Here is a 23,493-nt window from a genome sequence, read left to right as displayed (position 1 = left end):
AGCTTGCACAGAGCTCTTCTTCAGTTACCTCAGGCAGAGGAGGCTAACTATGAAACTGTAGTACAGAAATGTGAGGAATACTGCACTTCATGTAAAAATGAAACATATGGTTGAAAAGCCTATCTTGCAATTTTGGGGGCTAACCGAATCCCTCACAAGAGACTGGATTATGATTGGAATCTAGAACAAAAAATTCAGAGGGACTACTGAAAGATCCAGAATTAACTCTTGCCAAAGCAGTCAGAATGTCAACCAGTCCAGAATAAAGTTTACTCAGACAGTGCTCTGACAATGTAGAATTGATAATGAATGCAAAATACTACAAGAAAAAAACAAATCAAAATAACACCCTGTCTAGGCTCATCTGAGATGTGAACTGTGATTGCCAACTCAATATGAGACCATACTTGAAGTAATTAATGCTGTTAGCACAGAGTAATGGGACAATAAGAGTTTTTTTCTGCATGAAATGCCGTCTGATAGAGCTGATGGAGGAAAAGATCCGAGGTTTGGAGATGCAGGTGGAAAGTCTCGTTGAGTTTAGGAAGGGGTTTGAGCAGATGATGGAGCAAAGACATGAGGTATCTGAAGGGAAAAGCTCAGACTTACAGATGGAAGCAGGGCTGGGGAATTCTGAGGGGAGACTGGGTGAGGAAAGTGATCAGTGGAAGCATGTGACTAAAAGGACCAGGCAGAGGAAAAGACGGGCTAGTGAAGGAGAAATAGAGCTGAAGAACAGGTTTACAGAGTTGGAAAATGAAGAAGGGGCTCAGCAGGTAGTTGCTGAAGGTGGAAGGGCAAGGAAGAAGAGAAGAGTGGCTAGTCCTATAGGAAAAGGGGAAGAGACAATGGAGACTACACCAAATATGAGCCCCAGGAGGATACAGGATGGGTTGAAGAGGATTATAAGGGAGAATAGGAATGGAAAGAACTTGCAGCCAGAGGGAACAGGGGATAGACTGAAGAATAGCACCGTCACCAGGAAAAGGCAGGTCTATGTGATCGGGGACTCTTTTTTGAAAAGAATAGACAGGCCTGTAATCAGAGCTGATCCAGAGAATAGAAGGGTGTGCTGTCTTCCAGGTGCTAAGATACGGGATGTAGACCTCAGGTTGAAAAGGATCCTAAAGGGAGCGGGAAAGAATCCCCTAATTATCCTTCATGTGGGAACAAATGATACACTAGATTCTCATTGGAAAGTATTAAGGGAGACTATGCTAGGCTGGGGAAGATGCCTAAGGAAGGCGAGGCTCAGGTGATCTTTAATGGGATTCTGCCTGTTCCTAGAGAAGGGCAACAAAGGTGTGACAAGATTATGACTGTCAACAGATGGCTTAGGCAGTGGTGCTATAAGGAGGGCTTTGGGATGTATGGCCACTGGGAGGCATTCACGGACAGAGGACAGTTCTCTCGGGATGGACTTCATCTGAGTAGGGAAGGAAATAGACTTCTAGGATAGAGGCTGGCACACCTGATAAAGAGAACTTTAAACTAGGAATTTGGGGGAGATGGTTGGGAGATGTCCAGGTAATCTCCATGCCAGATTTTAGCATTGAGAGGAAAGAAAATGAAGTAAGAAAGGATACAGCCGTGGGTAGGAGAATGTATATAAGGAGGAACGGCAGTGTGGATACAGTCTAATAGGTTATACTGGCTGTAGAATGACTGTGCCTAATAGGGTACAAAATGTGAGTGAGGCCAAAAAGCAAAAATTAAGATGTTTGTACACCAATGCAAGGAGCCTAGGTAACAAAATGGAGGAACTAGAGCTACTGGTGCAGGAAGTGAAACCAGATATTATAGGGATAACAGAAATATGGTGGAATAGTAGTCTTGACTGGACTACAGGTATTGAAGGGTATGTGCTGTTTAGGAAAGACAGAAATAAAGGTAAAGATGGTGGAGTAGCATTGTATATCAATGATGAGGTAGAATGTAAAGAAATAAGAAGCGATGCAATGGATAAGACAGAGTCCGTCAGGGCAAAAATTACATTGGGGAAGATAACTAGTAGAGCCTGTCCTACGATAGTGCTTGGGATGTGCTATAGACCACCGGGATCTAATTTGAATATGGATAGAGCCCCTTTTAATGTTTTTAATAAAGTAAATACCAATGGAAACTGCGTGATCATGGGAGACTTTAACTTCCCAGATATAGACTGGAGGACCAGTGCTAGTAATAATAATAGGGCTCAGATTTTCCTAGATGCGATAGCTGATGGATTCCTTCATCAAATAGTTGCTGTACCGACTAGAGGGGATGCCATTTTAGATTTGGTTTAGGTGTTTAGTGAGGACCTCATAGAAGAAATGGTTTTAGGGGATAATCTTGGTTCAAGTGATCATGAGCTAATTCAGTTCAAACTGAATGGAAGGATTAACAAAAATAAATCTGCAACTAGAGTTTTTGATTTCAAAAGGGCTGACTTTCAAAAATTAAGGAAATTAGTTAGGGAAGTGGATTGGACTGAAGAATTTATGGATCTAAAGGTAGAGGAGGCCTGGGATTACTTTAAATCAAAGCTGCAGAAGCTATTGGAAGCCTGCATCCCAAGAAAGGGGAAAAAATTCATAGGCAGGAGTTGTAGACCAAGCTGGATGAGCAAGCATCTCAGAGTGGTGATTAAGAAGAAGCAGAAAGCATACAGGGAGTGTAAGATGGGAGGGATCAGCAAGGAAAGCTACCTTATTGAGGTCAGAACATGTAGGGATAAAGTGAGACAGGCTAAAAGTCAAGTAGAGTTGGAGGCCTTGCAAAGGGAATTAAAACCAATAGTAACAGGTTCTATAGCCATATAAATAAGAAGAAAACTAAGAAAGAAGAAGTAGGACTGCTAAACACTGAGGATGGAGTGGAGGTTAAGGATAATCTAGGCATGGCCCAATATCTAAACAAATACTTTGCCTCAGTCTTTAATAAGGCTAAAGAGGATCTTAGGGATAATGGTAGCATGACAAATGGGAATAAGGATATGGAGGTAGATATTACCATATCTGAGATAGTAGCCAAACTCGAACAGCTTAATGGGACTAAATCGGGGGGGGGGGGTCCAGATAATCTTCATTCGAGAATATTAAAGGAATTGGCACTCAAAATTGCAAGCCCATTAGCAAGAATTTTTAATGAATCTGTAAACTCAGGAGTTGTACCGTATGATTGGAGAATTGCTAATACAGTTTCAATTTTTAAGAAAGGAAAAAATAGTGATCCGGGTAACTACAAGCCTGTTAGTTTGACATCTGTAGTATGTAAGGTCTTGGAAAAAATTTTGAAGGAGAAATTAGTTAAGGACATTGAAGTCAATGGTAAATGGGACAAAATACAACATGGTTTTTACAAAAGGTAGATCTCCAATATGATATGAAACAAATATGATCTCCTTTTTGAGAAAGTAACAGATTTTTTAGACAAAGGAAACGAAGTGGATCTAATTTACCTGGATTTCAGTAAGGCGTTTGATACCATGTCACATGGGGAATTATTAGTTAAATTGGAAAAGATGGGGATCAATATGAACATTGAAAGGTGGATAAGGAATTGGTTAAAGGGGAGACTACAATGGGTCCTACTGAAAGGTGAACTGCCAGGCTGGAGGGAGGGTACTAGTGGAGTTCCTCAGGCATCAGTTTTGGGACCAATCTTATTTAATCTTTTTATTACTGACCTTGGCACAAAAAGTGGGAGTGTGCTAATAAAGTTTGCAGATGATACAAAGCTGGGAGGTATTGCCAATTCAGAGAAGGATCGGGATATTATACAGGAGGAGCTGGATGACCTTGTAAACTGGAGTAATAGTAATAGGATGAAATTTAATAGTGAGAAGTGTAAGGTTATGCATTTAGGGATTAATAACAAGAATTTTAGTTATAAGTTGGGGACGCATCAATTAGAAGTAACGGAAGAGGAGAAGGACCTTGGAGTATTGGTTGATCATAGGATGACTATGAGCTGCCAATGTGATATGGCTGTGAAAAAAGCTAATGCGGTTTTGGGATGCCTCAGGAGAGGTATTTCCAGTAGGGATAAGGAGGTTTTAGTACCGTTATACAAGGCACTGGTGAGACTTCACCTGGAATACTGTGTGCAGTTCTGTTCTCCCATGTTTTAAAAGGATGAATTCAAACTGGAACAGGTACAGAGAAGGGCTACTAGGAGGATCCGAGGAATGGAAAACTTGTCTTATGAAAGGAGACTTAAGGAGCTTGGCTTGTTTAGCCTAACTAAAAGAAGGTTGAGGGGAGATATGATTGCTTTCTATAAATATATCAGAGAGATAAATATCGGAGATGGAGAGGAATTATTTAAGCTCAGTACCAATGTGGACATAAGAACAAATGGATATAAACTGGCCACCAGGAAGTTTAGACTTGAAATTAGATGAAGGTTTCTAACCATCAGAGGAGTGAAGTTTTGGAATAGCCTTCCAAGGGAAGCAGTGGGGGCAAAAGATCTATCTGGCTTTAAGATTCTACTTGATAAGTTTATGGAGGAGATGGTATGATGGGATAGTATGATTTTGGTAATTAATTGATCTTTAAATATTCATGGTAAATAGGCCTAATCCCCTGTGATGGGATATTAGATGGATGAGATCCGAGTTACCCAGGAAAGAATTTTCTGTAGTATCTGGCTGGTGAATCTTGCCCATATGTTCAGGGTTTAGCTGATTGCCATATTTGGGGTTGGGAAGGAATTTTCCTCCAGGGCAGATTGGAGAGGCCCTGGAGGTTTTTTGCCTTCCTCTGTAGCATGGGGCACTTGCTGGAGGATTCTCTGCTCCCTGAAGTCTTTAAACCACGATTTGAGGACTTCAATAGCTTAGACATAGGTGAGGTTTTTCGCAGGAGTGGGTGGGTGAGATTCTGTGGCCTGCGTTGTGCAGGAGGTCAGACTAGATGATCAGAATGGTCCCTTCGGACCTTATTATCTATCTATGAATCTACGAATATATTCCCAGCCCCTATTATCAATTTAAGGGGGAACTCTCACTACTAGATGGGATTTGATTAAAGACATCAGTCTGGTGATTCCTAACGTGTCACAGAAAAATATGTTAAAAAGACTACATGACGGTCTCTTAGGGATTGAAAAAACTAAGAGAAGGGCCAGAGACATTTCATACTGGCCTCAAATGAACAAAAAGACATTGAGAAAGTTGTTGAGGCTTGTCACATATGCCAAAAATACAGGCCAAGTCATGCATAAAAAGCCCAATTGGTGAGACAGGAAAAACTGGCCACCTGGAGAAAACCAGACATAAAGCTTTTCTCCACTACGGGGAGTTTGACGCTGCTGCAAGTGATGCAGCAGGGATTGATTTAGCAGGTCTAGACCTGCTAAATCAATGGCAGAGCACTCTCTGATCGACCCCAGTACTCCAGCTCTCCAAGAAGAGTAATGGAAGTCGACTGGAGAGCGTCTCCCATCGACTCAGCGCCATGAAGACACTGGGGTAAGTCAGTAGTGATGTTACTGGAAGGTTTGATTTTAATTATATTATATCGACAATGTTGCCTAAAACACGGCTTTTAATTTAAAACATGTCCTTTATAACGTTCTAAACTGATAACCAAGGTTGTGGCCCTCCCTAAAGGAATTGCCTGGGAAAGTCGCAGCTGGTTTGCTTTTCCTTGAAAGGACATGGACAGCCTTCCGCTCAAGAATAGACAAGTAAGCAGTAAATCGTTGAAAACAAAATAATAATTATTTAGAAATGTGTGGTTACAGTAAAAAGAATATATATAAGAATAAGTGGCACAGGAACAAAAAGATAGTACAATAATAATAATAAAAGCAATACAGTAAAAGAATGAAACGGCGCAGCAATAAAAGACACAGACGCAACAAACAAAATACTATATAGCAATATACTTAACATAAGGCAATTAAATATATAACATTTAATACTTAACTATTTACAGTAACATCCAATAAATGCTTATCAGGCAGTTTTTGAATGGGTAGGGGAAGATCTCATTCAGACCACAGACACCCAGCTTTATTTACAAACAAAACCCAACATGCTCTTGAATAGTAAATAAAAGAAGATTAGATTTACAAAGGTTTTCTCAAAATCCCTCTGAAACCATCTCTTTGGTCCTTTTGTTTTGTCCAGATTTCGGGAGTGGCATCCGCTGCTGCCCCTTATTAGTGGCTGCTCCTGAGGTAAAAGCGCTGTTTGGCGGCAGAGACGGAAGCCTGCTTGGCTGCTGCAGGGGCCCCCTTCTGGCTGGGTGGAGAAGCAGCCGTTGCCTGGAGCAACCCTGGAATCCTTCGGTTGCTGCAGCTGCTGCTGCTCAAGCAGCTCCTTTTCAGGCAGCTCTTTCTTTGCAGGGTTCCACTAATGCAGCGGCCGTTGCTTCTTAAGCGTCTTCTTCTTCTCCGGTGTCTTGTAGCTTCTTCTCTCTTCCAGGTCCCTACCCTACCACAGGGTTTAGTGTACTGGCTGTCACCCTCTGGCTTTGTGCCAAGCCACACCCAGTCACATGTACCGACGTGTGACTAGTAGCTCCTCCTCCTCATTGGAAGTCCTATGTATTCCTATAGGCTACAATGTATTCCTATGGGGGGGGGTTTCAGCTGATCTGTGGATGACCCCTAACTACTTCCTGTTTGGAAGCCCCATATATTCCTATGGGCTACAATGTATCCCTATAGGATTTTGCTGAGTCATTCCCTACAGGAAGTGAACTTACTACATCATAGATAATGGACCCTTATGTTCCTTAGAAATGGAATCTTCCACAGGAAATGGAACCTTCATTATCTTACCCTATATCCACCATTACTGGATTTCCTAATTTAAACTACTATTAATTTCTATTTAATTAAAGCCTTATTCTTAAAACTCGTTACTGTTCTAGAAATTCCAAAGGATCCTGACACTACCACCACTCTTTATTTGTCCAATTAAGAGGATTATATTTTTTCCTATTTTTAAACCCTTTCCAGAGGTTTTTCTGCAAACCTCCAATTTAAGGTAATTCGAACAACTGAGGCAAAATCTTCTACTACAGTGACAACAAGCCCATAGACTTATGTTGTCTGGAAAAGACTATGTACTTGTCCTAGACTATTATTCTCACCTCCCTGAGATAGTCTTACTAGAAGATACTAGAGCTAAACAGGTGGTGCTAGACATGGTATATCTGACATAGTGATGTCTGGCATTGGGCCACAATTTAGTGCACATGAGTTTAAGTAGTTTGCAGTGAAGTACAGCTTTAGACATGTAACTGCTAGTTCCCATCCCCAATCCAATGAGTTGGAGGAAAATGGTGTGAAAACAATAAAGCACCTACTGAAAAATGCCATGGGGACAGGCTCTGATCCATATTTAGCACTGTTAAATTACAGAATGGCACCAATGAAGCATGGCTTGTCACCTGCTGACATTTTATTTAACAGAAAACTGAAAACAAGAATGCCTGCACTGTTAGAAAATGATGTCAAAGTCACTGGGGACTTGCCGATGTATAAAGAGACAGTTAAGACAAAAGAAAAGAAAAGATTTGGGGTCCTGAGAGCTGTCACCACTTCTTGAAAATGATGGCATGTATCTTTTTGATGGGAAACAATGGACACAAACAGCAGGAGTGTCCCAAGGGCTTGAGGTCATGTGATATTTCCTCAGATGTACACATGCTGTAGAGGAATAGGTGACACATTCTCCAAATCCCAAAGGGAGAGAGAAGGGGCAGTGAGTTGGCCATGTTGTCCGAGAAGGTCTCAGACAGGCAATAATCACAGCAGGGTGAGATGGTTGAGTTCAAGGACATGGAATGACCAGAACAAGTGAACCTGCCACTTCTTGATGGCAGGACCCTGCAGGTCTGAGCAACAGTGCAGGATACCTCAGATACTTAAATTAAATTTGGAAAAGACACAATTACCTATACTCTAAAGATGCATGGGACCTTTAATGACCTCAGGTGGTCAGGATCTATGTTTTACAAGTCTGAGAGGCCAGGAAGGCTTTATGTGGTCAATTTAAATTCCATGGGAGAAGGGGTTTGCTATGCTGGTTGGCCAATAACTGCCTGAGTCAGATTACTGCAAGAGAGATGGTGTGGACCAGTGTCAGTGGGTTTGCATAAATTTGTGTGCGTGCTTTTTTCCTCTTTTCTTTGCTAGAAACTTTTTCATATTGGAATCTCTGAAGACAGAACTGCCTTTGGCATGTCTCATCTTGACGATCTTGGATTACTCAAGGCCTGAGAGCTAGAGGAAGGAACTCTCATACAAATTAGAGGATGAAGGTAAAGGGGTGCAAGGTAGGGAAAGGACACAGGTAAGGATGGCTCCTACTGCCTCAGCACTCTAGGGAATATACCACACAATCTCCTCTCAAAGAACTTTTCCAAAATGTGGCACCCAGAATTGGATGCAACACTCCAGCTGAGGCCTCACCAGTGTGGAGTAGAGTGGCACAATTACCTCCCTTGTCTTGCATACAACACTCCTGTTTATACACTTGAGAATATTAATCTTTTTTGCAACTGCATCAGATTGTCGACTCATATGCAGTTTGTGATCCACTATAACATACTCTGCCTTTTCAGCAGTACTACTGCCTAGCCAGTTATTCTCCACTTTGTTAATGTTCATTTGATTTTTCCTTCCTAAGTGAAATACTTCGCATTTATGTAAAAACCTGGAAACTTTGATTGTAAGTGGCTTTTAAAAAGTTGTTTTAAAATCCTTAAATATGTTAAGCATGTTTGTATTAGGCAAGCTGTAGCACTCATTTAAAAAATGAGACGGTTTAATGATTTTGTTTTATAGCCATTAATGTTTGAAAAACTTTTCACAACTGCTTTGTTTTCTTTTTCTTATTCTTTTGTTTACTTTGAAATGAGTAGTTTCTGTGATTGCCAATAACTTTGATGGTTTAGTGTAAAGGCATTTAAAAAAACCGATAGCAAGTAAGAATGAAATGTTTTAAACTGTTGAAGGTTAAGTTTTCATAGCAGACTTTAACTAAAATAACATCATGGGTTATCTTCTTGTTAACAGAATATCTGCTTAATTCTGGGCTGCTTCTATATTAACTGTAAATCGAGTGTCAAACCACCTGAACTAGTTGTTGCAAAAAACTTTGTAGTTGTTTGATTGTGATTATTTTGTTTTTGCAATGTGTTTCTTGTTGTTTTGATAATGAGAAGTTGTTGCTGTTTTGTCCATGGGAGACGACACAGTGCTGGTGTTGCAAGTTAGACCCTTTGATGGGCTAAATTGCCACAGTGGCCATGTTGTCCTCACAAAAGCTGGTGGTGAAGCTGCTGGGCAAAGTCTGCCATGAACTAAAAATGTCTGCCTTTTTTTTTTCTTTACTGCCTTTGGGTATTGCAAATGGTTTGTAAATGCAAGTGTTCCAAAAACCACCTGTCTTTTTTAAAAGAAAAGCAGTATGCTTGGTTAAAAAGGCTGCAAAGACTAATCATTTTCCAGGTAAGCAAGATGAATCACTTGTGCATAGAATTTTCATGGTTTGTGTAAATGCACAGATTTAAATATGCAAGGCACAAATTGGGGGAAGGGTTTTTTGTCTCATCCTATTCTTGGCATGCAGCCAAAGTAAGTAATAAGGGTTGGTATCTTTCTAAACATCTTAAAAATGTAATATTATCAAAGAGGGCTGGGCTTGACACCAGCTTGAGCTCCCACCCAGCAACTATGGAAACTATAAACATCACCCTGGGCACCCTAGTGAGCAATTCTTCCCCACTCACCAGCACTGAGCACAGGCATTACAATAAAGAACTTTTTTGGGGTGGGTCAGGGGGAAGAAAACAAAATGAAAGTGGGAAAATCAGTACATAAGTTAACCAATTCTCTGATGTAAGACTCCAGCCACCCAGAGTGTCTTAACAGTGGTTTCAAACTCAGTTCTCCTTTGGCTGTGGTAGGTGGCCGATGTGCTCTGGCTGCTTTTCTCCTCCCCAGCTTTCCACTCACAGTTAACTGTCCTGGGCTGGAGAAGTCCAAGGATTCTAGCAGGTCACAGCTGCCTTGGCTGCCCTGGGAGTCTACTACCTAACCCAGCTGGAGTGCTTACAGCTTTAGTTGCTGGGTAGGGAGACCTACACAAGAGGCCCTTGAGTAAACTTCTGCTTTCTCTGGTTTCAGCCCAAAGTGCCTAGTTCTGTGCCATGCAACCTCAAAGGTGCTACCACCACCCTGAATCATTTATCAGCTCAGAGAAGCCACTGCTATCACCACTCTGTGGCATCCATCTCCTTGGAGCTGCTGCTACTGCTGCTCTGCACCATCCATTGCCATCAAGCTGCTGTTACTGCTTTGAAACTTCTAGTGCTCTGCACTGTCCACCATTCAGCAGTCTCCGGTCAATCTTTAGGGAGAGATTGATGGTGTCAAGAGCCCTCACCAGAGTCCTCACCACCAGAGAGGCACCCCCAGCAGCAGGCAGGAGACTTTTCCTTTACTCTTTTCCTCTTCATCCTTCTGTTCTGTCCAGGCTCACTTATCTGACTGGGCCCAGGCACATCTGTTTTTGATGTCTTGGCCTTGTAGTTCTCAACAATGTCAACTGCATTTTATCGCCCCGAAATGCAACACTTAACTCAATTTTAACCAAAATGCTCCAAACTGCCACATAAAACAAATGCAGATGAGGCCTGGCCCATTCAATCAACTCCTTGCTCCCCAATAGATGCTGATGTAAGGGGATTGTTGCCCCCTTACTAACATTCAGTGGGGGTGTTTTAGTTGCTAGCTCCCAGTACTAACAAGGGGGAAGGGTCGATGGGGAATCAGGACCCTGAGACTGACAGCCCCCAGGAACAACAGGGAGAGGCCAATGCTCCAGGTCAGCCTGAATGACAGGGTGAGCAGGCTAATCAGGAAGTCAGGAGGCCAGGGAGGTCCCATCCTCCGTGTGAGCTGGATTTGCCTGGGTCACACAGAGTGGGGCTGAGCTAAGGAGAAAGCAGGGGCCCAAGCGAAGCTGGGGAGCAGAGCTGTGCCAGATCCAGAGGGACCAGAAAAGCAGCCCAGAGAGAGCAGACCCTGTCCTGGGAGCAGAGCTGCAGCCCCAAAGCCAGAGGCACAGCCCAGAGAGAGCAGACTTGCCCTGGGAGCAGAGCTGCAGCAACCAGAGCCAGAGGGGCCAAAGAAGCAGCCCAGGGAGCTGGAGGCAGAGCAGCAGCAGCAGTGCATGGACAGAGTGGTGGAACTGGGGCTGGAGCAGTTTGGAGCTGGGTGTGGTGAGCAGCGGGGGAGACCAAGGAGGACCCTGGGCAGCGGGTCCAGCACAGAGAGACACCTCAGCCAAGAGGCTCTGCAGGCCAGGCTTGGATCATAACCCCAACAGGGCAGGGGCAACACTGGGAAGAAGGGTCCTACCATTTAGAGCCTGAGAGCATGTGGCCACCACCAAAGCAAGTCTCCAACCCACAGCATCCCTGCAGCACAGCCAGGGCCTGAGAAGAAGGCCTGGGACTTACAAGGAACAGACTGTGAACTGCCCGGACTTTCCAGAGACACTGTTTGTGATGTTCCCTGCCACAGAGCAGGTTGATGTGTTTCCTTTAACCTTTCCCATTTGTCCTTATTCTTTTTAAAATTAATTGTTGATTAAATAACTTGCATTTGCTTTAACTTGTATGTAATGGTCAGTGGGTCAGAGAAGTGCCCAGTGCAGAGAGAGTACCCCGGAGTGGGGACACCCTACCCCCTGTCCTAGGTGACCACAGCAGGGTTGGGGGTCGAGTCCCCCAGGAATCCTGGGCCCAGCCTTGTTGGGGTTATGAGGACTCTGCCAGACAGGAGAGTGGAAGGGGAGTCCTCAAGGGCAGGGAGGCCACTGGGTAAAGGAAGTGGGAGCGAGGACTCAGATCCTTTCGCTAGCCCACTTTACCGGGTTAGTGCAGAAGCCAGGAAAGTTCCCCACAATAGCAGGACTATACCCCTGCTTACACTGGCAGACAGCTCCCTGGCCAGTGGAGCCTCTGACCATCGGCAGTTCTTAAGCAGCTCTGGGCCGCTCTTCTTCCATTTCACCAGCAGGTGACAGAACTGAGCTCCCCTGTCTCTCGGGCTTGTGACCACAGGACAAAGCTCTATAAACGGCAATTCATGAAGTAAATTGTAAATTCTTACTAACATTTGTAATATCTAATGAAATTAAGTTTGAGGGGCCAGGGAAGCTAGTGATCCAACCAGGACACCAAATTAGTTGATGAATCCTAGTCACATGCCGTCGGAGGTACGTTGCGCATACGCTAAGAGGAAGAATAATTAAAACATTAGCATGTACAAATACCTGAGATGGTTAGGGCCCAGGGAGACTGTCATAAATACAAAGGGAAGGTTAAACACCTTTAAAATCCCTCCAGGCCAGAGGAAAAACCCTTTTACCTGTAAAGGATTAAGAAGCTAGGATAACCTCGCTGGCGCCTGACCACAATGACCAATGAGGAGACAAGATACTTTCAAAGCTGGAGGGGAGGGAGAAACAAAGGGTCTGTCTGTCTGGGTGATGCTTTTGCTGGGGACAGAACAGGAATGGAGTCTTAGAACTTAGTAAGTAATCTAGCTAGATATGCATTAGATTATGATTTCTTTAAATGGCTGAGAAAATAAGCTGTGCTGAATGGAATGGATATTCCTGGTTTTGTGTCTTTTTGTAACTTAAGGTTTTGCCTAGAGGGATTCTCTATGTTTTGAATCTAATTATCCCGTAAGGTATTTACCATCCTGATTTTACAGAGGGGATTCTTTTTACTTTTTCTTCTATTAAAATTCTTCTTTTAAGAAACTGAATGCTTTTTCATTGTTCTTAAGATCCAAGGGTTTGGGTCTGTGGTCACCTATGCAAATTGGTGAGGATTTTTACCAAACCTTCCCCAGGAAGTGGGGTGTAAGGTTTTGGTGAGGATTTTGGGAGGAAAGACGTTTCCAAACGGCTCTTTCCTAATAAAAAACCTGGTTAGACGTTTGGTGGTGGCAGCAAAAGTCCAAGGGCAAAAGGTAAAATAGATTGTACCTTGGGGAAGTTTTAACCTAAACTGGTAAAAGTAAACTTAGGAGGTTTTCATGCAGGTCCCCACATTTGTACCCTAGTGTTCAGAGTGGGGAAGGAACCTTGACATGGTGGCAGAGCAGTGGAATTAACTTGAAATCATTTTGAGATCAATTTGAGATTTTTTGAACCAGAAGCACAGATTTGAAAAGGAAAATCTTTTCTTTTCCTTTGGGCTGCTGAAAAGCAGGGTTTTGGCTGAAAGCAGTTAGTTTTTTCTCTTGTCTCTTGTGAGCTGGAGTTTTCTCTACCTAAAGGCAGGGTAGTTAACCTCCTGCAGGGAAATTCACAAGTCTTCACAGACCTGAAGTTGTTTTTACCTAAGAGCAACTAGAGGATATTCTGCCTATTTGCCTGGAGACAAAGGTGTTAGGGTGATTGTGGTTTTTTTTTTAATTTTTGTTTGTTTATTTGTTTTTTTGGATTTTTCTGTAGGCTGACAATCACTATCAGAGAATATGGGTATCAGATTACAGCACAGAAAAATTTTGCAAGCCAAGTTTTTTTTGTTTGTTTATTTTATTTCTAACTCTCGGGTGTAAAGTTAGTTAAAAACAGAGAGGTAAAGATGACAGAAACCAAGACACAACACAAATTTGAATTAGCCAGACTGGAGGCAGTGAAAGAGGCAGTAAAAGCCCTAGAAGCTGCCCACATGAGAAAAATGGAGGCAAAGGACAAAGAAATGGAGGCCACGAAAAGGCAGAACAACACCGAAAGGCTGCTCACAAGAGAGCTATGGAGACAGAAAAAAACCAAGAGGCTGCCCACAGGAGAGCAATGGAGGCAAGGGCCAAAGAACTGGAGGAGAAGAAAAAAGAGAGGAAGCATGTGGAGGAGGAGAAGGAAAAAGAGAAGAAGCATGCACTGGAGATGGAGAAGGCAAAGGCTCAACAGAATATATCAACAAACCCTAGCAATCCTTCTCCAGGTACCACTTCCCATCCCAGAAAGTTCCCCACCTACAAGGCAAGCGATGATACCGAGGCCTTCTTAGAAAACTTCAAAAGGGCCTGCCTTGGGTACAGCATCTCTACAGACCAATACATGGTAGAGCTGAGGCCGCAGCTCAGTGGACCCTTAGCTGAGGTGGCAGCTGAAATGCCTAAGGAACACATGAACCAGTATGAATTGTTTAAAATCAAGGTGAGAGTCAGAATGGGGCTAACACCCAAGCATTCCCATCGGCGATTCAGAGCCCTAAGGTGGAAACCAGACGTGTCATTTACCCGACATGCCTACCACATTGTGAAACATTGGGATACCTGGATATCAGGAGCAAGTGTTACATCTCCAGAAGATTTGCCCTTCCTAATGCAAATGGAGCAGTTCTTAGAGGGCGTTCCTGAGGAAATAGAAAGATACATCCTAGATGGGAAGCCCAAAACTGTAATCGAGGTGGGGGAGATTGGAGCCAAATGGGTGGAGGTGGCAGAAAAGAAAAAAACTGGTCGCAGTTGGAGCGGATACCAGAAGGGACAACCTCAGACCACCCCCTACTACCACCCCCACCTACCCCCCAAGGAACCCTCCAGCCACCTTATCATCCCACCACACCATTCTCCAGCAACCCACCTCACCCCAGTGACCCATCAGCTGGACGATGTTTTAAATGTAATGAGCCGGGGCATGTAAAGGCCAACTGCCCCAAGAACCCCAACAGATTACAGTTCATTGCACTGGAATCACCCCAGAGGTCCTCAGGCCCAGATACCTTCCAGATATCCCTGGAGCGGAGGGAAACTGTGAGTGTGGGTGGGAAGAAGGTCACCACGTGGAGGGAGCACAAGTGTCAGCTATCCATGCTTCCTTAGTGGACCCCAATTTAATCAACCCAGAGATCCAAGTGACAATTCAAACCTTCAAGTCAAACTCTTTCAATTTGCCTACAGCCAAGTTGCCTGTCCAGTACAAGGGCTGGTCAGGAACGTGGACTTTTGCAGTCTATGATGATTATCCCATCCCCATGCTGTTGGGAGAAGACTTGGCCAATCATGTGAAGCAAGCCAAGAGGGTGGAAATGGTCACCCACAGCCAGGCTAAACAAACCGTCTTGCCTAGCTCTGTTCCGGAAACTTCTACCAGGACCTGGTCAGAGGTGATGGACCCGGACACCAGGCCAATGTCTGCAACAGCAATAGTGGGTCCAGTCCCAAAAACCCAGACAGAGCCAGTCCCAGAACCGGAACCGGCGGAACAACCAGCACCAGACCTATTGCCAGCACTGAATCCAGTTCTTGCAACCCCAACCCCAGAGAGCCCCACCAAACCTGAACCGGCAGCAGCCGATAACCCCACACAAGAGGCTCAGCCGGAGTCTGAACCCCAACATAGTGTACCAGCGGAGAGCAGTTCACAGTCAACGGAAACAGCCCCATCCCCTACATTACTTCCAGAGGGACCAAGCCTAGATCCACAATCCAATGAGGAACTGATGTCTCCAGCATCAAGGGAACAGTTCCAGACCGAACAGGAAGTAGATGAAAGCCTCCAGAGAGCTTGGACGGTGGCACAGAGCAACCCACCGCCTCTCAGCTCTTCTAATCGATCCAGGTTTGTTGTAGAAAGAAGACTTTTAACCAAGGAAACTGTTTCTGGTGGACACCAGGAAGACTGGCATCCTCAGAGACAGTTGGTAGTTCCAACTAAGTACCCGGTAAAGCTCTTAAGCTTAGCCCATGATCATCCTAGTGGCCATGCTGGGGTGAACAGGACCAAAGACCGGTTGGGGAGGTTATTCCACTGGGAGGGAACGGGCAAGGATGTTTCTACCTATGTCCGGTCTTGTGAGGTATGCCCAAAAGTGGGAAAACTCCAAGACCAGGTCAAAGCCCCTCTGCAGTCACTCCCCATCATTGAAGTTTCATTTCAGCGAGTAGCTGTGGATATTCTGGGTCCTTTTCTGAAAAAGACACCCAGAGGAAAGCAGTACATACTGACTTTCATGGATTTTGCCACCCGATGGCTGAAAGCAGTAGCTCTAAGCAACACCAGGGCTAAAAGTGTGTGCCAGGCACTAGCAGACATTTTTGCCAGAGTAGGTTGGCCCTCCGACATCCTTATAGATGCAGGAACTAATTTCCTGGCAGCAACTATGGAAAGCCTTTGGGAAGCTCATGGGGTAAATTACTTGCTTGCCACTCCTTACCACAAACAAATGGCATGGTGGAGAAGTTTAATGGAACTTTGGGGGCCATGATATGTAAATGAGCACTCCAATGATTGAGACCTAGTGTTGCAGCAGTTGCTCTTTGCCTACAGAGCTGTACCACATCCTAGTTTAGGGTTTTCATCGTTCGAACTTGTATATGGCCGCGAGGTTAAGGGGCCGTTACAGTTGGTGAAGCGGCAGTGGGAGGGATTTACACCTTCTCCAGAAACTAACATTCTGGACTTTGTTACCAACCTACAAAACATCCTCCGAACCTCTCTAGCCCTTGCTAAAGAAAACCTACAGGATGCTCAAAAAGAGCAAAAAGCCTGGTATGATAAACATGCCAGAGAGTGTTCCTTCAAAGTAGGAGGCCAGGTCATGGTTTTAAAGGCGCTCCAGGCCCATAAAATGGAAGCGTTGTGGGAAGGGCCATTCACGGGAGCTGTTAATTACCTCATAGCATTCCCACCTCCAACCGAAAGCCTAAGGTATACCATATTAATTCTCTAAAGCCCTTTTATTCCAGAGAATTAAAAGTTTGTCAGCTTTATCAGCAAACTGGATACAATTAACTTAGGCTTGAATAGAGACTGGGAGTGGATGGGTCATTACACAAAGTAAAACTATTTCCCCGTGTTTATTCCCTCCACTCCACCTCCCACTGTTCCTCAGACGTTCTTGTCAACTTCTGGAAATGGCCCAACTTGATTATCACTACAAAAGATTTTCTTCCTTCCCCACCCCTCACTCTCCTGCTGGTAATAGCTCATCTTAAGTGATCACCCTCCTTACAGTGAGTATGGTAACATCCATTGTTTCATGTTCTCTGTGTATCTGTGTATATAAATCTCCCCACTGTATTTTCCACTGAATGCATCTGATGAAGTGAGCTGTAGCTCTCAAAAGCTTATGCTCAAATAAATTTCTTAGTTTCTAAGGTGCCACAAGTAGTCCTTTTCTTTTTGCGAATACAGACTAACATGGCTGCTACTCTGAAACCTGTCAAAAATGCCAGTGTTTACTATGCAGACAAGAAAAATTACATTTGCTGTTCAGGCATTTTGAAAGTTAAGTGTTACTTAAAATTTTTTAATGGGGCATTTTAAGTTGTTAGTTCTCCTTTATTGGGGTAGGTAGCAGAGCAGTACCATGAGAGGAGTAGAACAGGAAGAAGCCAGAATTGAGACCTTTCAAAGTTTTGGCCCAAGCGAGGGGGCATGGGGGAGTCATTTGAGCTCCCCGCCTCAGGTGCCAAAATCATAGAATCATAGAATCATAGAATATCAGGGTTGGAAGGGACCCCAGAAGGTCATCTAGTCCAACCCCCTGCTCAAAGCAGGACCAAGTCCCAGTTAAATCATCCCAGCCAGGGCTTTGTCAAGCCTGACCTTAAAAACCTCTAAGGAAGGAGATTCTACCACCTCCCTAGGTAACGCATTCCAGTGTTTCACCACCCTCTTAGTGAAAAAGTTTTTCCTAATATCCAATCTAAACCTCCCCCATTGCAACTTGAGACCATTACTCCTCGTTCTGTCATCTGCTACCATTGAGAACAGTCTAGAGCCATCCTCTTTGAAACCCCCTTTCAGGTAGTTGAAAGCAGCTATCAAATCCCCCCTCATTCTTCTCTTCTGCAGACTAAACAATCCCAGCTCCCTCAGCCTCTCCTCATAAGTCATGTGCTCTAGACCCCTAATCATTTTTGTTGCCCTTCGTTGTACTCTTTCCAATTTATCCACATCCTTCCTGTAGTGTGGGGCCCAAAACTGGACACAGTACTCCAGATGAGGCCTCACCAGTGTCGAATAGAGGGGAACGATCACGTCCCTCGATCTGCTCGCTATGCCCCTACTTATACATCCCAAAATGCCATTGGCCTTCTTGGCAACAAGGGCACACTGCTGACTCATATCCAGCTTCTCGTCCACTGTCACCCCTAGGTCCTTTTCCGCAGAACTGCTGCCGAGCCATTCGGTCCCTAGTCTGTAGCGGTGCATTGGATTCTTCCATCCTAAGTGCAGGACCCTGCACTTATCCTTATTGAACCTCATTAGATTTCTTTTGGCCCAATCCTCCAATTTGTCTAGGTCCTTCTGTATCCTATCCCTCCCCTCCAGCGTATCTACCACTCCTCCCAGTTTAGTATCATCCGCAAATTTGCTGAGAGTGCAATCCACACCATCCTCCAGATCATTTATGAAGATATTGAACAAAACGGGCCCCAGGACCGACCCCTGGGGCACTCCACTTGACACCGGCTGCCAACTAGACATGGAGCCATTGATCACTACCCGTTGAGCCCGACAATCTAGCCAGCTTTCTACCCACCTTATAGTGCATTCATCCAGCCCATACTTCCTTAACTTGCTGACAAGAATGCTGTGGGAGACCGTGTCAAAAGCTTTGCTAAAGTCAAGAAACAATACATCCACTGCTTTCCCTTCATCCACAGAACCAGTAATCTCATCATAAAAGGCGATTAGATTAGTCAGGCATGACCTTCCCTTGGTGAATCCATGCTGACTGTTCCTGATCACTTTCCTCTCCTCTAAGTGCTTCAGGATTGATTCTTTGAGGACCTGCTCCATGATTTTTCCAGGGACTGAGGTGAGGCTGACCGGCCTGTAGTTCCCAGGATCCTCCTTCTTCCCTTTTTTAAAGATGGGCACTACATTAGCCTTTTTCCAGTCATCCGGGACTTCCCCCGTTCGCCACGAGTTTTCAAAGATAATGGCCAAGGGCTCTGCAATCACAGCCGCCAATTCCTTCAGCACTCTCGGATGCAATTCGTCCGGCCCCATGGACTTGTGCACGTCCAGCTTTTCTAAATAGTCCCTAACCACCTCTATCTCTACAGAGGGCTGGCCATCTCTTCCCCATTTTGTGTTGCCCAGCACAGCAGTCTGGGAGCTGACCTTGTTAGTGAAAACAGAGGCAAAAAAAGCATTGAGTACATTAGCTTTTTCCACATCCTCTGTCACTAGCTTGCCTCCCTCATTCAGTAAGGGGCCCACACTTTCCTTGGCTTTCTTTTTGTTGCCAACATACCTGAAGAAACCCTTCTTGTTACTCTTGACATCTCTTGCTAGCTGCAGCTCCAGGTGCGATTTGGCCCTCCTGATATCTTTCCTACATGCCCGAGCAATATTTTTATACTCTTCCCTGGTCATATGTCCAACCTTCCACTTCTTGTAAGCTTCTTTTTTATGTTTAAGAATGTTGTGGGCTGGCCCTGAGCCTAAATTCAATTGGCTTTTTAAGTGGCAAAGTAAGTCACTTTTGAAAATGAGACTTAGGTGCTTTGAAATGTTTTACCCATTGCCTTTAGAGGAGCCAAAATCCTTTGCCTTTTCCCCCACCCCATGTAGAAAGGTTTTAACATGTTAAAAACCTGGTAGCTGGTCACAATCTGCGCTTGACTCCCCCTAGGCTTGTTTGAGACCAGCTGAAACACTTAATGGTGTTCTTATGTTTTTAAACAGCACTTAATTAAAAGGTTGGCTGGCATGTTATAGAAATAATTTTTTCCTCCTAGAAGAGCTAAAAGCGTCATTCTTTGAAAATGAGAATTTAAATTCTGGAGAACAGAGAAAAATGTAGAGGAAGACTCAAAATCCACAAACAAATGAAAATATTCACAATATTAGTGGATCAAAGAAACAATCTGTTTAATTAACATCTAGTTTACGTCCCTATGTACTGCTCAGTACAGGTCTGTGCTGATGGAACATTTTTATGTTGTTCTAGAATATTAATATTGCCTGGGCTGTGCTCTGTAGCTTGATAATATGTGTATGTGTGAGAGTGAGAGAGAGTCATTTAAGGCAGGGGTCAGCAACCTTTCAGAAGTGGTGTGCCAAGTCTTCATTTATTCACTCTAATTTAAGGTTTTGCGTGCCAGTCATACATTTTAATGTTTTTTAGATGGTCTCTCTCTATAAGTCTATATTATATAACTAAACTATTATATGGAGTACTTGTGGCACCTTAGAGACTAACAAATTTATTAGAGCATAAGCTTTCGTGAGCTACAGCTCACTTCATCGGATGCATCCGATGAAGTGAGCTGTAGCTCACGAAAGCTTATGCTCTAATAAATTTGTTAGTCTCTAAGGTGCCACAAGTACTCCTTTTCTTTTTGCGAATACAGACTAACACGGCTGCTACTCTGAAACCTAAACTATTATATGTAAAGTAAACAAGGTTTTTAAAATGTTTAAGAAGCTTCATTTAAAATTAAATTAAAATGCAGATCTTATCAATTTAGTGCAGTGGTTCTTAACCTGGGGTGCATGCTCCCCCTGGGAGTGCGAGATGCCCTTTCTGGGGGGTGCGAGACATGCCAGATCTTTTTAGAAGGTAAATCATTGAAAACACAAATTAAGCACAGGCACATAAGTACAACTACTTTGTTTCATCAAACCTATGTATTTGTTCACATTATACATTTTTAAACTATTACTGTAATATACAAAGTTTTTAAGTTTTCAAGTTTTTAAGCTAATTGTAGTGTAATTTTTGATAAGGGGTGCGAGAACATATTTTGAGAACCAAAGGGGTGCAGGCTGCAGTAAAAGTTAAGAACCACTGGTTTAGTGTGATCCTTGGCCTTGCTTTTCCTTGCTGAGTTTTCCAATGTCTGGCACGTATTTGGATACTTTAAGCTGCACACAGGCTTCTGAGTGATCAGTTGTTAACCGTCTCCGAGAGGGACAGAGGACAGATGTCATGTGTGAAAATACCTGTTCACACAGGTATGTGGATCCAAATGCTGAAAAGCATAGCAAACGCAATTTTCTTCAAACAGTTAAATTTCACTGGCAGGGATGTCCAACAGGTCAGAATAGAGGCCCCATGATCTCTCTCGGTAGCTTCAAGTGCACTCCACAGATCTACAGACTTTGATGCACACAATTCTGAGCTTTTTAACTGAATGAGCTGCATTTCGAAATCTTCAACACCCATCTACTGAAATACAGACAAATCCAAGTCGCTTTCGTTGAACTTTTCAGGTTTAATTAGAAAATAAAGCATTGGGTCAAATTGCTGGAAATCTTGAAATCTGTCAGAAAATTCAGATTCCAGTTCTTGCATGTACATTCCAATCTCATCGACACTGACAGTGCAACGTGTCGATAGCTCTTTTATGTGTTGGCAGTAGCGGAGGGTAGAAGTTTGAATATTCCAAGAAAAAACTGCTAGTTTTACAACAAATACCTTCCAAGCTTCATAAAGATCCAGAACCGTTTGCCCTGTACCCTGGAGACAGAGGTTGAGTTTGTTTAGGTGAGCGGTGATGTCAGTTAGAAACATGAGCTTACACAACCATTTGTCATCATCCAGTTCGGGGTAGTTTTGTTCTTTTTCCGACAAAAAGGCCTTGATTGCATCAAAACAGTTTACAAAGCGCACCAAAACCATGCCACGACTTAGCCACCGAATGGTGCTGTGAAGTGGAATGGTGTTATAAGCACTGTCCAGCTCATCTAGCAATGCTTGAAACGGTCTGTGCATCAAAGCGGATAGAGCAACAAAGAAATTCACAATTCGCACCACTGTATTCATCACATTATTAAGCTCTGAATTAGAAATTTTAGCACACAGGTTTTCTTGATGGATGATACAGTGAAATTTGACTGTCAGACGGCCAATTTGATCTTCAAGTAACTTTACAAATCCCTTCTGTTTTCTGACCATGGCAGGAGCACCATCTGTTGTCACATCTTTCCCCTTTGTTGTGCCATGCAGGGGTTTTAGACAACAAAGTTCCTCTTGGATTTCATCAGAAGCACAATATCTTGCAGCAACTGCCAAACGTTGAATGTCGTTTTATATCCACGCTTTCATCAACTGCAAAGCTAAACACTGCTGTGTCTTTTTTAATGCAGTCGTCTGCTTTTCCTTTAATGTTTTCTGCCATTTCGCTTATGCATCTCTCAACTGTTCTGGCAGAGACAGGCAGTTGGGAAAAACATTTTATATATTCCCCATCTGTAAACGGCTTTCCTTTTTTTGCAATGCACTGTGCAATCTTGTAACTTCCTTCTGTAGCTTGATTTTTACTTGCACTTAAGCTCTTAAAAACACTGCTTTGCTTCTCATATCCTGCTACTGCCTTCTTGATCGATTCAGTCTTGTCTGCTTCGTCAAGAAAGGTTTTCTCGTGCTTCGTTTCAAAATGTCGTCAAACACTTGATGTGCGACAAGCAACACTTTCACAACAGAAAGTACAAATAGTACGGTCCTTTTTTTGAATAAATCCAAATGTGTCTGTCCAAGAAGGCTGAAATGAATGGACATCTAACTTTGCTTTCTTAGGAGCTGCCATTTTGTCAAATGTTCCCCTCAACTCTCAGTGGGGAAAAAAATTGCGACAGAGGACATACACAAGGTCAAACGTGGTCTGATATAAGCAGCAAACCAAGACTTATAAATTTTTCCAAACCATTAGGATATTTTTAAGATGGGTGTGCTGAGCTGTGCCCCCTCTTGCCCATGTGTGCACTCCTCACTGCCCCAGGCTGGGGCCAGTGGGCCACAGCTGGGGGCGGCTCAGAGCGTTGCACCTAGGCCAGGAGCAGAGCCCTGGGCTGGCTGGCAGTACCCCAGGCCAGCAGGAGGGCTGAGCAGGGCCGGAGGCCCAGACCCCGGCTGGCAGGGGGCCAGGCAGCTGGAACCCCAGACCAGCAGCAAGGTGAGCGGGGCCAGCAGCTGGCTGAGTGGGGCCGGTGGCTGAGACCCCGGCTGGCAAAGGGCCTGCAGCCGGAGCTCCAGACCGTCAGCTGGCTGAGCGGGGCCGGCAGACAGAACCCAGAACCCCAGAGCAGCTCACCTGCTGCCGGTCTGGGGTTCCGTTGACCAGCTCCTGCCAGCTGGGGTCCCAGCTGCTGGCCCCCCTCAGCCCGCTGCCGGCCTGGGGTTCTGTTCACCCAGGCAGGCAGCAGGCTGAGCGGGGCCAGCGGCTGGGACCCTGGCTGGCAGCAGCGTGCCAGTAAAAATTGGCTCACGTGCCACTGGTTGCCAACCCCTGATTTAAGGACTTCCCACTCTCTTTAGCCCAGTGAAGGAACGTGTTTTGTATATAGGGAAGCATGTAAAATCATACACAACAATGCCAATATATTTTCTCTCTTCAATCAAGATCTATTATATTTTGACTCATGACAAAAGAGAAGAATTAAGGATTCATTTATAAATGGTAATAAGGTCATCAGAATGCAGTGGCTATTTATTTAGAAGTGCAGGTGTCACTAAATGTTTATCTTGACAAATGCAATTCTCAACTTTGGCACTA

Source organism: Dermochelys coriacea, chromosome 2 (genome assembly GCF_009764565.3).
Source record: "Dermochelys coriacea isolate rDerCor1 chromosome 2, rDerCor1.pri.v4, whole genome shotgun sequence".
NCBI classification, from domain to species: Eukaryota; Metazoa; Chordata; order Testudines; family Dermochelyidae; genus Dermochelys; species Dermochelys coriacea.
The sequence above is the reverse complement of the archived record's forward strand: the minus strand, read 5'-3'. Positions refer to the sequence as shown.